The 11,515-nt window shown below is 29.1% G+C and overlaps 1 non-coding gene across 1 annotated transcript; it reads right to left on the bottom strand.

Annotated features, from left to right (window-relative positions):
- Positions 1-2,192: 2,192 nt before the first annotated feature.
- TRNAG-GCC lies at positions 2,193-2,264 on the bottom strand. The gene has a single exon. It is a non-coding gene; the product is annotated as a tRNA-Gly (tRNA).
- Positions 2,265-11,515: the final 9,251 nt, after the last annotated feature.

An 11,515-nucleotide genomic window follows, 5' to 3' on the forward strand; every position in this document is an offset into this window, starting at 1 on the left:
CATATTATAGTGCGACTCATGAACATTTTTAGAATAATTGAAGTTTAGAAATTAATATTTTTTTCTACATTCTAAATTTGGGGATAGGAAGTTTAGACATTTTTATTTGAAATTTAAAAATTCTTCAAAAATCTTTTCAAAAAATATACAAATAAAATATGTGGAGTCTTGAATGAAGTAGTGGCATGGAAAGTAAATCTTTAAAAAAAAATGTGATCATTAATGTAATCAATGTAAAAGCTCAAATGAAAAATCTAAACACTTTCTTGATTGTGATTTTGTAAAACATATTTGGCATAAATTAAATATTAATTGAGTATCCTAACAATAATGATTTTTTTTAGGACTGGATACTCTTAAATTTAAAAAATATTGAAATGAAAGAGGATGATTAGTTTTAAAAAATGGTGTGAATATACTATGAGATATGGAAGGCAAGAAAAAATCTTACATTTAGAATTTAAATTATGTACGAGAACCGAATTATTATAACTTCCGCACAAGAACTCCAAGCATATGGTCAAGCTAACTTCAAAGAAAAGTCCGTAAAAAACAAGTGAATGGTAAGAAGCACGGTAACAAATTCACCCAAATCAAATAATTGCACATTTGGATGCGGCCATCAATAATAGTAAAAAAATATTATGTTCTAGTGATATTGTGCATGTCAAGTGGAGAAATTATTACAGGAGAGACAACATCTTTTAAGGGTATTGATGTCATAATTACTTAAATGGAGGCTTTAAGACTAACAACGAAAATGGTAGAGGAACTACATCTCAATGATATTATCATATTTTCTAGCTGTCAATTTTCTATTATAAATGTCAAAAGGTTAAAGTTGAACACATACGGGAAGGTGAGACCGATAAAAATAGACATTCTTAAATGTTTATAAATTAAAAAGGGTTTCAAAATAGTTTTGACAAAGAGATAATTCAATTATGTCGCACATTTGATTGCAATTAAATGCAAAGAAATAGATTCTCTGATTATTTGGAATAAACTTAATCTTCAACAAAATCGAAACCTACTTCTCATTGAGCACATTTATTTTGGTGAATTTAAGCGAGTTGGTGACGAATCAAATTCTCGATAATCGGAATTGAATCAAGATAACTCGATGAATAAAATGGAGCTCTCTACTCTGAAGGTCATTTTCTTGCTGATGTCTCCTTATATCGTAGCCTGGTGGGAGCTCTACAGTACTTAACTATTACTCGCCTTGCTATTTTTTTTTTGGAAAAACAACTTAGCGCCATTTCATTAAAAATTCCTAAAAATGGGAAAAAATCACGAGTTTAAGAGATCATTTTAGACAGACCTAGAATGATTTTGAAGTCAAAACATTCTGAATAAAAACTAAAAAGCTAAAAACGTAAATGAATTATCTAATTACAATTCTTTCAATTCTAGTGAGTTTAAAAAACAGAAAATTTCAGTTCCTATAGATATTCCAGTTCTACTCCGTGCTTGGAATTCTTGTCCACGTTCACACGAGGGCGTTGCAATCCGATACAATATCTTTCTATAACTCTTCAACGCTTCTACGGGTTCTGCCATATACCCTTGCATTCCGTTCTTACCAAATGTTATAAACCACTGCTCCAAAACCGCACTTGAACACGCTTGTTGCAAATCTATTTCCCTTGGCTTTGAGTAGTGTTGCATCTTTGATTTCATTCCATTCGCTCGGGAAACTTTTCAGCTCCAGACTTTTATAGAATCTGTCACAAAGCTCTGAAGCAATACAGCAGCTCCCAAATAGGTGATCTATGGTTTCTTCATTTCCTCTACATAGAAGACAACTCGCGTCCAGGATGCTCATATACTTGCTGATACGATCACGAGTGCTGCGTCTTTCCCACAAAGCGAGCCATAGGATGAACTGGTGTCTAGGGATAATCTTCGTTGACCATACAAGAGGAGCCCATTCTACTTTCTGCGCTTTTTCCTGGGTTACCTCCCATTTTTTCTTCGATACCAGCTTCTCATTGTTCTCATCTTTCCATTCATGAATATCCGGTCTGTCCTATAGTTGTATGTTACTTATATGATCAAGTATACTTTGTCCTTCTGGATTTATTCTCAGGAATGAGTCCCAATTCCCGTCTTTAATGTCTCTGATTTTCACTTCCTCTAAGGGGCTTATGCACTCCACTCGTTACCACTAAATAAACGACGAAGCCAGGAGCGGAAGGAGGGACTTGAACCCTCAACCTCAGCCTTGGCAAGGCTATGCTCTACCATTAAGCTATTTCCGCCAGCTACGGTAGTGGCGGAGCACTACTGAGCAATTCACGTATCACTTTCTACGGACGACTTCTGTTTTTCTGCCGGACTACAGGCTTGACCTCCGATCGAGCTACGAATACAAGAAGGTAGAAAATGAAAGAATTTGGGAGACGACATATATGCAACTCAAGTATTTAAAAGTCTTATTGAGTTCTTTTATTTCTAATCTACTTTATCTATTGTTCTTATGCTTGTATGCTTTAAGAATTTTGATATTTTTTTGTTGGTGTTCCTTTGACAAAAAAAAAAACTAATTATTTTTTTCTTTTTAGTGACCCAATTTCTTTCAGGTGATTCTAAATTAACATAATTATTGTTTATACACTTATTAAATTTTCTCCAAACAACATAAATATATGAGAAATAACAAAATTTATGTAGTGCCTATAAACCATATTGCTTCATTAAACCATATTATATTGTGACTCTTAATCATTTATAAAGTAATTAACATTTTTTTTCACATTCTAAATTTTGGTATATGATGTTTAGATCTTTTTATTTGAAATTTAAAAATTCTTCTATAATATTTTCAAAAAATATACAAATAAAATATGTGGAGAGTCTTGAATGAAGTAGTGGCATGGAAACGAATCTTTCCAAAAAATGTGATATTGACAATTAATTTAATCAATGTATAAACTCAAATGAAAAATCTAAACACACTTTCTTGATTGTGATTTTGTAAAACATATTTGGCATAAATCAAATATTAAAATTAAGTATCTTCACAATAATGATTTTTTTTAGGATTTGATACTCTTAAATTTAAAAAACATTGAAAAGAAAGACGATGATCAATTTTTAAAAAATTGTGTGGATATACATACTAATAGATATGGAAGGCAATAAAAAATCTTACATTTAGAAATCAAAATTATGTACGAGAACCGGATTATTATAACTGTCGCACAAGAACTTCGAGCATATGGTCAGGCTAATTTGGAAAGAAAAGTCCGCAAAAAATAAGTGAATTGTAATAAACACAATAACAAATTCACCTAATGTTGCACATGTGGATGCGTCCATCAATAAGAGTAAAAAAATATTTATGTTATAGTGATATTGTGCAAGTCAAGTGGAGAAATTATTACAAAAAGGATAATATCTTTTAAAGGTATTGATGTCATAATTAATTAAATGGAGGCTTGAAGAATAACAACGAAAATGGTAAAGGAACTACATCTCAATGATTTTATCATATTCTCTAATTGTCAATAGGCTATTAAAAATCTCAAATGGTTAAAGATAAACAAACACATACTCGAAAGTGAAACCGATAAAAAATAGACATTCTTAAATGTTTAGAAATTAACAAGGGTTTCAAAATAGTTTTTACTAAGAGATAATTAACTCTGTTGCACATTGGATTGCAATGAAATGAAAATAAATCGATTCACCAATGATTTGGAATAAACTTAACCTTCAACAAATTCAAAACCTACTTCTCATTGACTACAATTGTTTTGGTGAATTTATGCGAGTTGGTGACGAATCAAATTCTCAATTATCGGAATTGAATCAAGATAACTCGATTAATAAAAAGGAGGGGAAATGAAAGAATTTGGGAGACGACATATATGCAACTAAAGTATTTAAAAGTTTAAAAAATCTTTCTAAAATATTTTCAAAAAGTATAAAAATATGTATGAATCAACAATTGAAATCTTTATATAAATTTCAAATTATTATAAGAGCAAACCAAATATAGATTAAGTCCTTACTCCTTTTTATCATAATCTAACCAAATATTATGAATTTAATATCTTTGTTTTGTAATTACACATCTATGTATGAGCCCTTCCAATTCGTTTAGATTTGCATGAACAACCGAATTCGTAGAGGACTCTATCAATCTTCCTTTTTGAATATCAGAGATACTAACTTCGAGATTACTTGAGAAGACTCCATACAAATTATATTTTTTTTGAAGAATTTATTAGTTGTCAAGTAACTGTATTCAATGATTTAATCCTGGTAGAAGGAGAGAATAAGATAATTTAACATGTATAGAGAGAATGAAGGAGATACCATTTAAGATAAGATAATTTAACATTCATAGAAAAAAGAATAAGATGAAAATTAAAATAAACAGTGTTATCATTTTAACGTTTAAAATTATGAATTTCATAATAAATACATGCTTTAGATGAATTTATTATAATACATATATGGTAAAAAAAATCACTATTTTCCTACTCTTTATTTATAACATTGAGATTGCAATATTTTAGTGCATTTTGGACCTATAACAATGCTTCAAACATTTGCAAAACTTTTTAGGGAAACACCTCTAAATAGGGTGGACACAACATTTATGTCCCAAAACGGTCATGTACTCGGCTCTTCTACCAATCTTGTTTTATGAGTCGCGCTATTCATCTTTTAGCTTTTTTCTGTCTTTATTTTAGAGATTCTTTTTAGGTTTTGTACTAATTTAAGTGCGGGAAAGAGTCTCGGAACTGTGGCTCACACGTATGTATGAATGGAAAGACTTTACTATGAAGTTTCTCACTTTAGACATGACTACTTTTACACAATTTATTTACAGAATTTTATTTTCGATATGCACCAAAAACAAAAGCTTATTTCTAACCTATTTTTAAGGCTCATACTCGTTCTGCTCCTAATCATACTTCTACATTTCGAATGGCACATTATTAAAAATTACTAAAAAATTGTATGGAAAGCATACATGTATACGGGAGGGTAAGATGTGATGAAAACCTAAAATTATTCCAATATTTAGTATTAATAAATTTAATAGTTAGGTTATTCATGATGTACACAAATTTAATGAGTTTGGATCAATATTCAATTTACCATCAAATATCTATGAAACTATGACAACAAGAATTAATAAATTCTTAGTTCAAGAATCTTACTGTCTTGCTTTCATATATGACCTACATAAAGTTAAAATTGAAAAAAAAAAGTAATAAAAAAAAGTTATAGTTATATGAATCATCTTGATCGTGTGAAATGTTCAGATCAATTGCTATTAAAATGAGTTCTTAGTTGGCTCCCCAATAAATTCTACATAATGACAAAAACCAGGTTTTATTAAAAACTCATTTTCTTATGGCTTTCTAAGATGTCTTTAGGTATCATTTTGAAAAATGTCGATTTACTTATATTTTTGTAAATAAGAGGATAATCTAACCTATCTAAAATTCAAAAACGTTGAAGATATTTTATGATCATAATCATATGTCAAAATTTATCAAGTTTTATTAATATTCATATTTCGAAAATAACAAAACACATTTGATTTATATTGTAGCTTCAAAGAATGACCATAGATGACTATACATGTGTCCAAGCATTATTTGAACATACCAATTGAAGTCCATTTCAAGAATTATTTGAAAACACACAGGGCCGGCCCTGGGGTAAGGCAACCAATGCATTTGCATAGGGCCCCACTTTTATAGGGCCCCATTTTTTTATATTTAATAATATTATATTATTAATATTATTTTTTCCTCTTTTTTCTCCTTTAATATTAAATATATATTATAAAAATAATTTTTATATCTCCTTTTTAGTCTCGTATTATAATATATTAATTATTTATATTTTATTTTATTAATTAAAATTTAAAATTTTTTTTTTTTACTATTTTAGGGGGCCCCAAAATTTTAATTTGCATATGGCCCCAAAATCTCAGGGCCGGCCCTGAAAACACATAAGATTTCAAAATGAAAACTAAAATTATAAATTATAAAAGAATAAAATCTAGATTGTCATGAATCAAATGTGGAATTAATTAACAACACATAAAGAATAAAGTTTTATCACCATTTTCTTTAAAGGATAAGAACACAATATAAAATTTAAAAATTGATCCAAATAGTGTTTTTATTAAATAAAATATTGTTAGAATTAAGTTAATTTTATTAATAAAAATAAATTAAAAATATTAGTAATAAATTAAAATCACCCTAAATTCAAACGTGAATTAAAGGTGTTGATCCAAATTATAATAAAATTTTAATTGTATAATTAATATTAATGAATAAACAGAAAATTAAAGTATAAAGTTATGATAAAATATTCAACTTTAATTGGTCTATCAATTGACTAAGCGTATGAACTCTTAAATTAAATAACATACATAATATATAATATATATAGGTAATAATGTTAATTAGTTATGAACTAATTTGCAAATTAATAAACAATATGTTTATTGGTAATAAATATTTGACTTATTAAATTATAATATTTAATTCTCAGCAATGTATACACATTCTTTATTTATTTCACTAACCACAATATTATTATATCATTTCTTACTCTAGAATTCCAATTTTTTTTTATATTTGTGAATGATCTTCGAGTTCTTGACTAGACCATTTTTGTTGAAACTCGGTGATTGAATTCACGTATCTTTGTCATGTTCGATGCGTAGTTATTCTAGTGCAGAATCACTACTAGAATCGTTGTACCCTTAGAGACAGCCATTTACAATAAGTTCTAGCACACAAACGGGAAGATTATGAACTGTTTAAGGGAAATATGTCTGATACATGCATTAAATCAATCTTTATTTGGTGATTTCGTTGTTCATATACATTTAGTGTTTTTCATTTACTTGTAATATTGTATTTTTAGTTATATATTTATGTGATTTAAAGACAAAAATAATATCAATCTTAAAACAGTTTTATGTAGTAGTTTGCGTCACCGAAGTTTCTATCTTCAATATTTTAAAAATACGAATTGTGATGTTGTAGTTCTGAGTATGACTTATTTCGACAAGTTGAAGTTGTTCATCAGAAGAAATAGAAGTATTGACTAATAAAGATAAATCTTTATTTTATAAATGTAATGTTAATTATTAACATCATCTTTTTTCAAAGCATAATTTTATAAGCTAATATATAATGATATAGATATATATTTTCAAGAAACATGGTACGATATCTATAAATTGAAAACAATAATTTATTTTCTTTTTAATACTAAGCTTGTTGGTTACTAAAATTATTAGTAATAATAAATAAAAATAAAAAAAAAAATAACTAAAAAGTTAGTTTTAAATTTTCAGAAAAAATTAATTTTTATAATTTACTTATAGTAATTAAAATTAATTATAATTGAAACGTATGGTTTCAATTTTAAAATAATTAATTATAAATTATACATTCTTAAATTAATTAAGTGTTATAATTAATAAGAATGTGGTACGATGATTATTAACCAAAAAAGATAGTTTATTTATTTATATAAGCATATAGCTAGATTGTCTTTTATATAAATATATATATATATATATATATATATATATATTACTTTTTGATTATGATATTAAGATATCATTTATATTCCTTTGTTGATAGAGTTGAGTAAATGAAGAATAATATATTTTTCTTAATTATGAAAATAAAGTTATCAACGTTAGAAAGAATAAAATTGGAGAACAAAAAATGAAAAGGCACGTTGGCATAGTGGTTCGAAGTTCGGACGTAATAATGTGAGACGAAAGGCATATCTCATGTTCAAATCACAATTCAGCCAATTATTTATTTGAACGGATTATATCGGTAAAAATATTTCACCCAAAAAAAATTCAAACATTGTCATTTCACGTGGCTTATCGTTCAAAACACGTTAATGTAAGTGCTTCGATTAAGACGTGAAATACATTTGTAGTTATATATTATTTGATTTTGTTGATAAGTTATTGTTTATATATATAAATATAAGCACTAAAAATCTACCTACCAATTTATAAAATGAAAATTAACATTTTAATTTATTTTTGAATAAATAAAATCAAAATAATTAAACCTTTGCCAAAAACCCATTTAAAATAATTAATTAGACTAATAATTGTGATAAATAAGACCTAATTAATTAAGAAAAATGGTCAGAATAATAAAAATAAAATATTTGGGACAAATGTTTTAACCATTTATTTTAAAATAATTTTAGAAAAATCTGGGATTAAAATAAATAATTTAGGATGAATGAGGTACTTATTTCATCCCCCAAAATTATTTATGTAACACAAAAATAAAATGAAATAAATTGGTAAAATATTTTCAATATTTATTTTAATATTTTGAGGATTTAAAAAATCAAAATTAAATGCCAAAGGGTGAAAGAAAATTCAATTTCACACAAACCCTTAAGGTTTTAAAATAAAAATAAAATTTATAATCGGGTGTAGCCGAAATTAGAAGATAAAGTTAGAACCACAACCAAAGTCATCAGATGAGCATTGGATCTCCATTCAACACTTCAGGCACGCTCGCGTAGAACGTTGTAGTGGAACGAGTGCGTGCTCACGAGATACAAAATTAGTTAAATCTTGTTAGCCAGATAGTTAACGGAACGCCCAGACGCAACGTCACATTGACGGATTGCGGACATGATGCCAAACGCGCGCCAAACGACATTGTTTTGTCCTCCGATCGTCTTCCTCATCGCGACACCGCAAAGATAAGGATGAAGATTCGTCTTCTATTTTTCCAACTTGGAACTCAGCCCATAGTCCACCTTTTCGGCTGATTCAAAAGATAAAATGATCACCATACTTCGGTGATCATTTCTACTACTCCCCCATAGGGGTGATTTATCCTTATATCTTCAAGTGGGATCAAGAACAACCAAAATGTCATTAATGGTTTTTTCTGATTTAGTGTACTTGAAGCTTCCACCGACATAGAGAAGTTTTAAATACACCCCCTGAGTCATTCGAAACCAAGGAATCCACCCTCCACCTTCAAATCGAAGAAAATAAAATACCTAACATTCAAGCTTCAAGCTTTCAGATTTTTCGAATTTTCATTTTAAGACCTTAAAAATTAGATGTAAGCATTCCAAAAGCTTCTCTAAGGATGAAAGAGTGTTTTCCAATCCTTGGTAAGGTTCCAATCACCCTTTAATTCATATTTACAATTTGAATTTTGATTTTTTTTATATTTCAAATTGCATAAGATTGTATGTTTTCTATTTATGATGTTTATGCTTGGAAATCAATATTGGAATCATTTATGAACTTTCTGGATAGGTTAGAAACAATTATTCAACATAATATAGAAAAACTTAAATTTGAATTTTAAAAATTAAAAAAATGCCTTTGTTTTTCTTGGGTTAATTCTCTTGAATCACAGCCCAGAGAGCTTCCCAACATGATTGTAATTATGTTGGGCACACTAGTGAAAAGGGGTCATTACCGAGAGTATAATCTCTCGGTAATGACCCTATATCTCTCGGTATAGACATAATACAGAGAGTTTGAATGAATCTCGATATTCATCGGTATTGCCACTCTCGGTAAATCTAATTGGTTGTTTATCGAGAGATTTTGTAAATTTCTCGGTTTAGATATTAGAGAGAAAAACTGAGAGTTATATGGAAAACTCTCAGTTTTTTACTTTCAATAAAAACCGAGTGTTATTTGAAAAACCCTTAGTTTTTCCCATTCAAGAAAACCGAGAGTTATTTGAAAAACTCTCGATTTTTCCCTTTAAATAATTAATATCGAGAGTTCCCAAATAACTCTCAGTTTTTCTTACAAGGAAAACCCGAGAGTTTACCAAATAACTCTTAGATTTTCTTGAATGGGACAAATCGAGAGTTTTCCAAATAACTCTCGTTTTTTCTTACAAAGAAAAATCCGAGAGTTTTTCAAATAACTCTCGGTTTTTCTTGAAAGGGAAAAAATGAGGGTTTTTCAAATAACTCTCGGTTTTTATTGAAAGGGAAAACCCGAGAGTTTTCTATATAATTTTTGGTATTGCCCCTATAAAATGTACAAAATAGGCCAATCGTTTTGTGGGTTTTGTGTGCAACCAAAACCTGTTCATCCAAACCAATACATATATATACAATAACATTCATAGACCAAATGATCGTTATAAGTCCAAAATTCTTAACCAAACCAATCATCCAAACAATCTGTTATCAGTCGAATCAAAACGTACCTAATCATCCATAAATCCGTTATCAGTCGAAACAAAATGTACTACTAATCAAAACATACTACTAACTAGAAGTAGCTGGAGGACTGGGGGTTGATACTTCCTCATTAAGCATGCAATTTGTTCCTCATATTTCTCCATTCTTTTCCGCATTTGCATCTTTTCCACTACGATTTAACTCTCCCTTTGACTCTCCCTTTCCGCTCTTTCTCGATCCTTATTTCTATTTCACTAATTGTTTAAGCTCTTTCCATATTCCTCCTTTGACTTTTCGCCATTGTCATCGCCGTGTTTCTCACATCTTTCATTAGTTTTTTATTCTCCACCAACAACCGATTAGTGGATCGTTGAGAATTGTTGCCACTCTGACAATCCTCTCGAAAGTGTGTGGGTTGGACGCTGAATCCAATACTGATCATTGTCCTATGCATTTGGCGTCCGAACACTCTCTCCGTAAAGTCGAAGTCTGAGATATCTAATTCGTTGCTTATTATTTTCCATCTCTACCTGCACATTTAAAATAAATTTTCATTTAAATAATAAATAAGTATATATAATTTTATTAACTTCATTTAACTTACAATTTTCTCTTGTGCTTGTTCGTTCGGGATCAGGTTGGGATTTTCTTTTGTAGGTTTCAGGGTACGGGTCCTCTTAAAACTTCAACGACAAAGGGGGACCGTCCTATTTCACCCGTCTGTTGAAATAAATGATTTATGAAATTAATAACATTCTTTATATTAAGTTATTAGAAATAATGTACATATTAACTCTTCATTCACTTTTGAAAACGGTCTACTTCTAGTATGATGCGGAAATTTTAGTTTATTCTTATTAACAACATTGATTCTACTGTTTCTCTGCATATAAATTAAAAAATGAAGTTAGAATAATTGATATCATATTTTATTTGAATTATGAAACCGTACCTTAAATTTTTCCGTGAAGTAATGGTTCTAACACACGAACTCCCAATCAGCTGGATCGTAGTCTCGTGGGGTATTGGGAAGTACCACCACCTCGTCTCCTTGATGAACCCGGATATAATCTTTGTTCAAATTAGTGCGCCACCTATCTTATATCTATCTAGCGTGTGCCAATCCGATCGCTCGATATTGATCAATAGAACCATTAGTACTCTCGAACGGATCCTGAAAAATAAAATATTCAAATGTTATAAAAAAAGTATTGAATGATTAATGTATAATTAAGTAATTATCACCTTCATAACAAGCCAAAGTGAATCCAATTGGTCAGTACTTAATGCCTTATACTTCAGTAGACGA

The sequence above is a fragment of the Impatiens glandulifera genome, chromosome 5 (genome assembly GCF_907164915.1).
Source record: "Impatiens glandulifera chromosome 5, dImpGla2.1, whole genome shotgun sequence".
Lineage (NCBI taxonomy): Eukaryota > Viridiplantae > Streptophyta > Magnoliopsida > Ericales > Balsaminaceae > Impatiens > Impatiens glandulifera.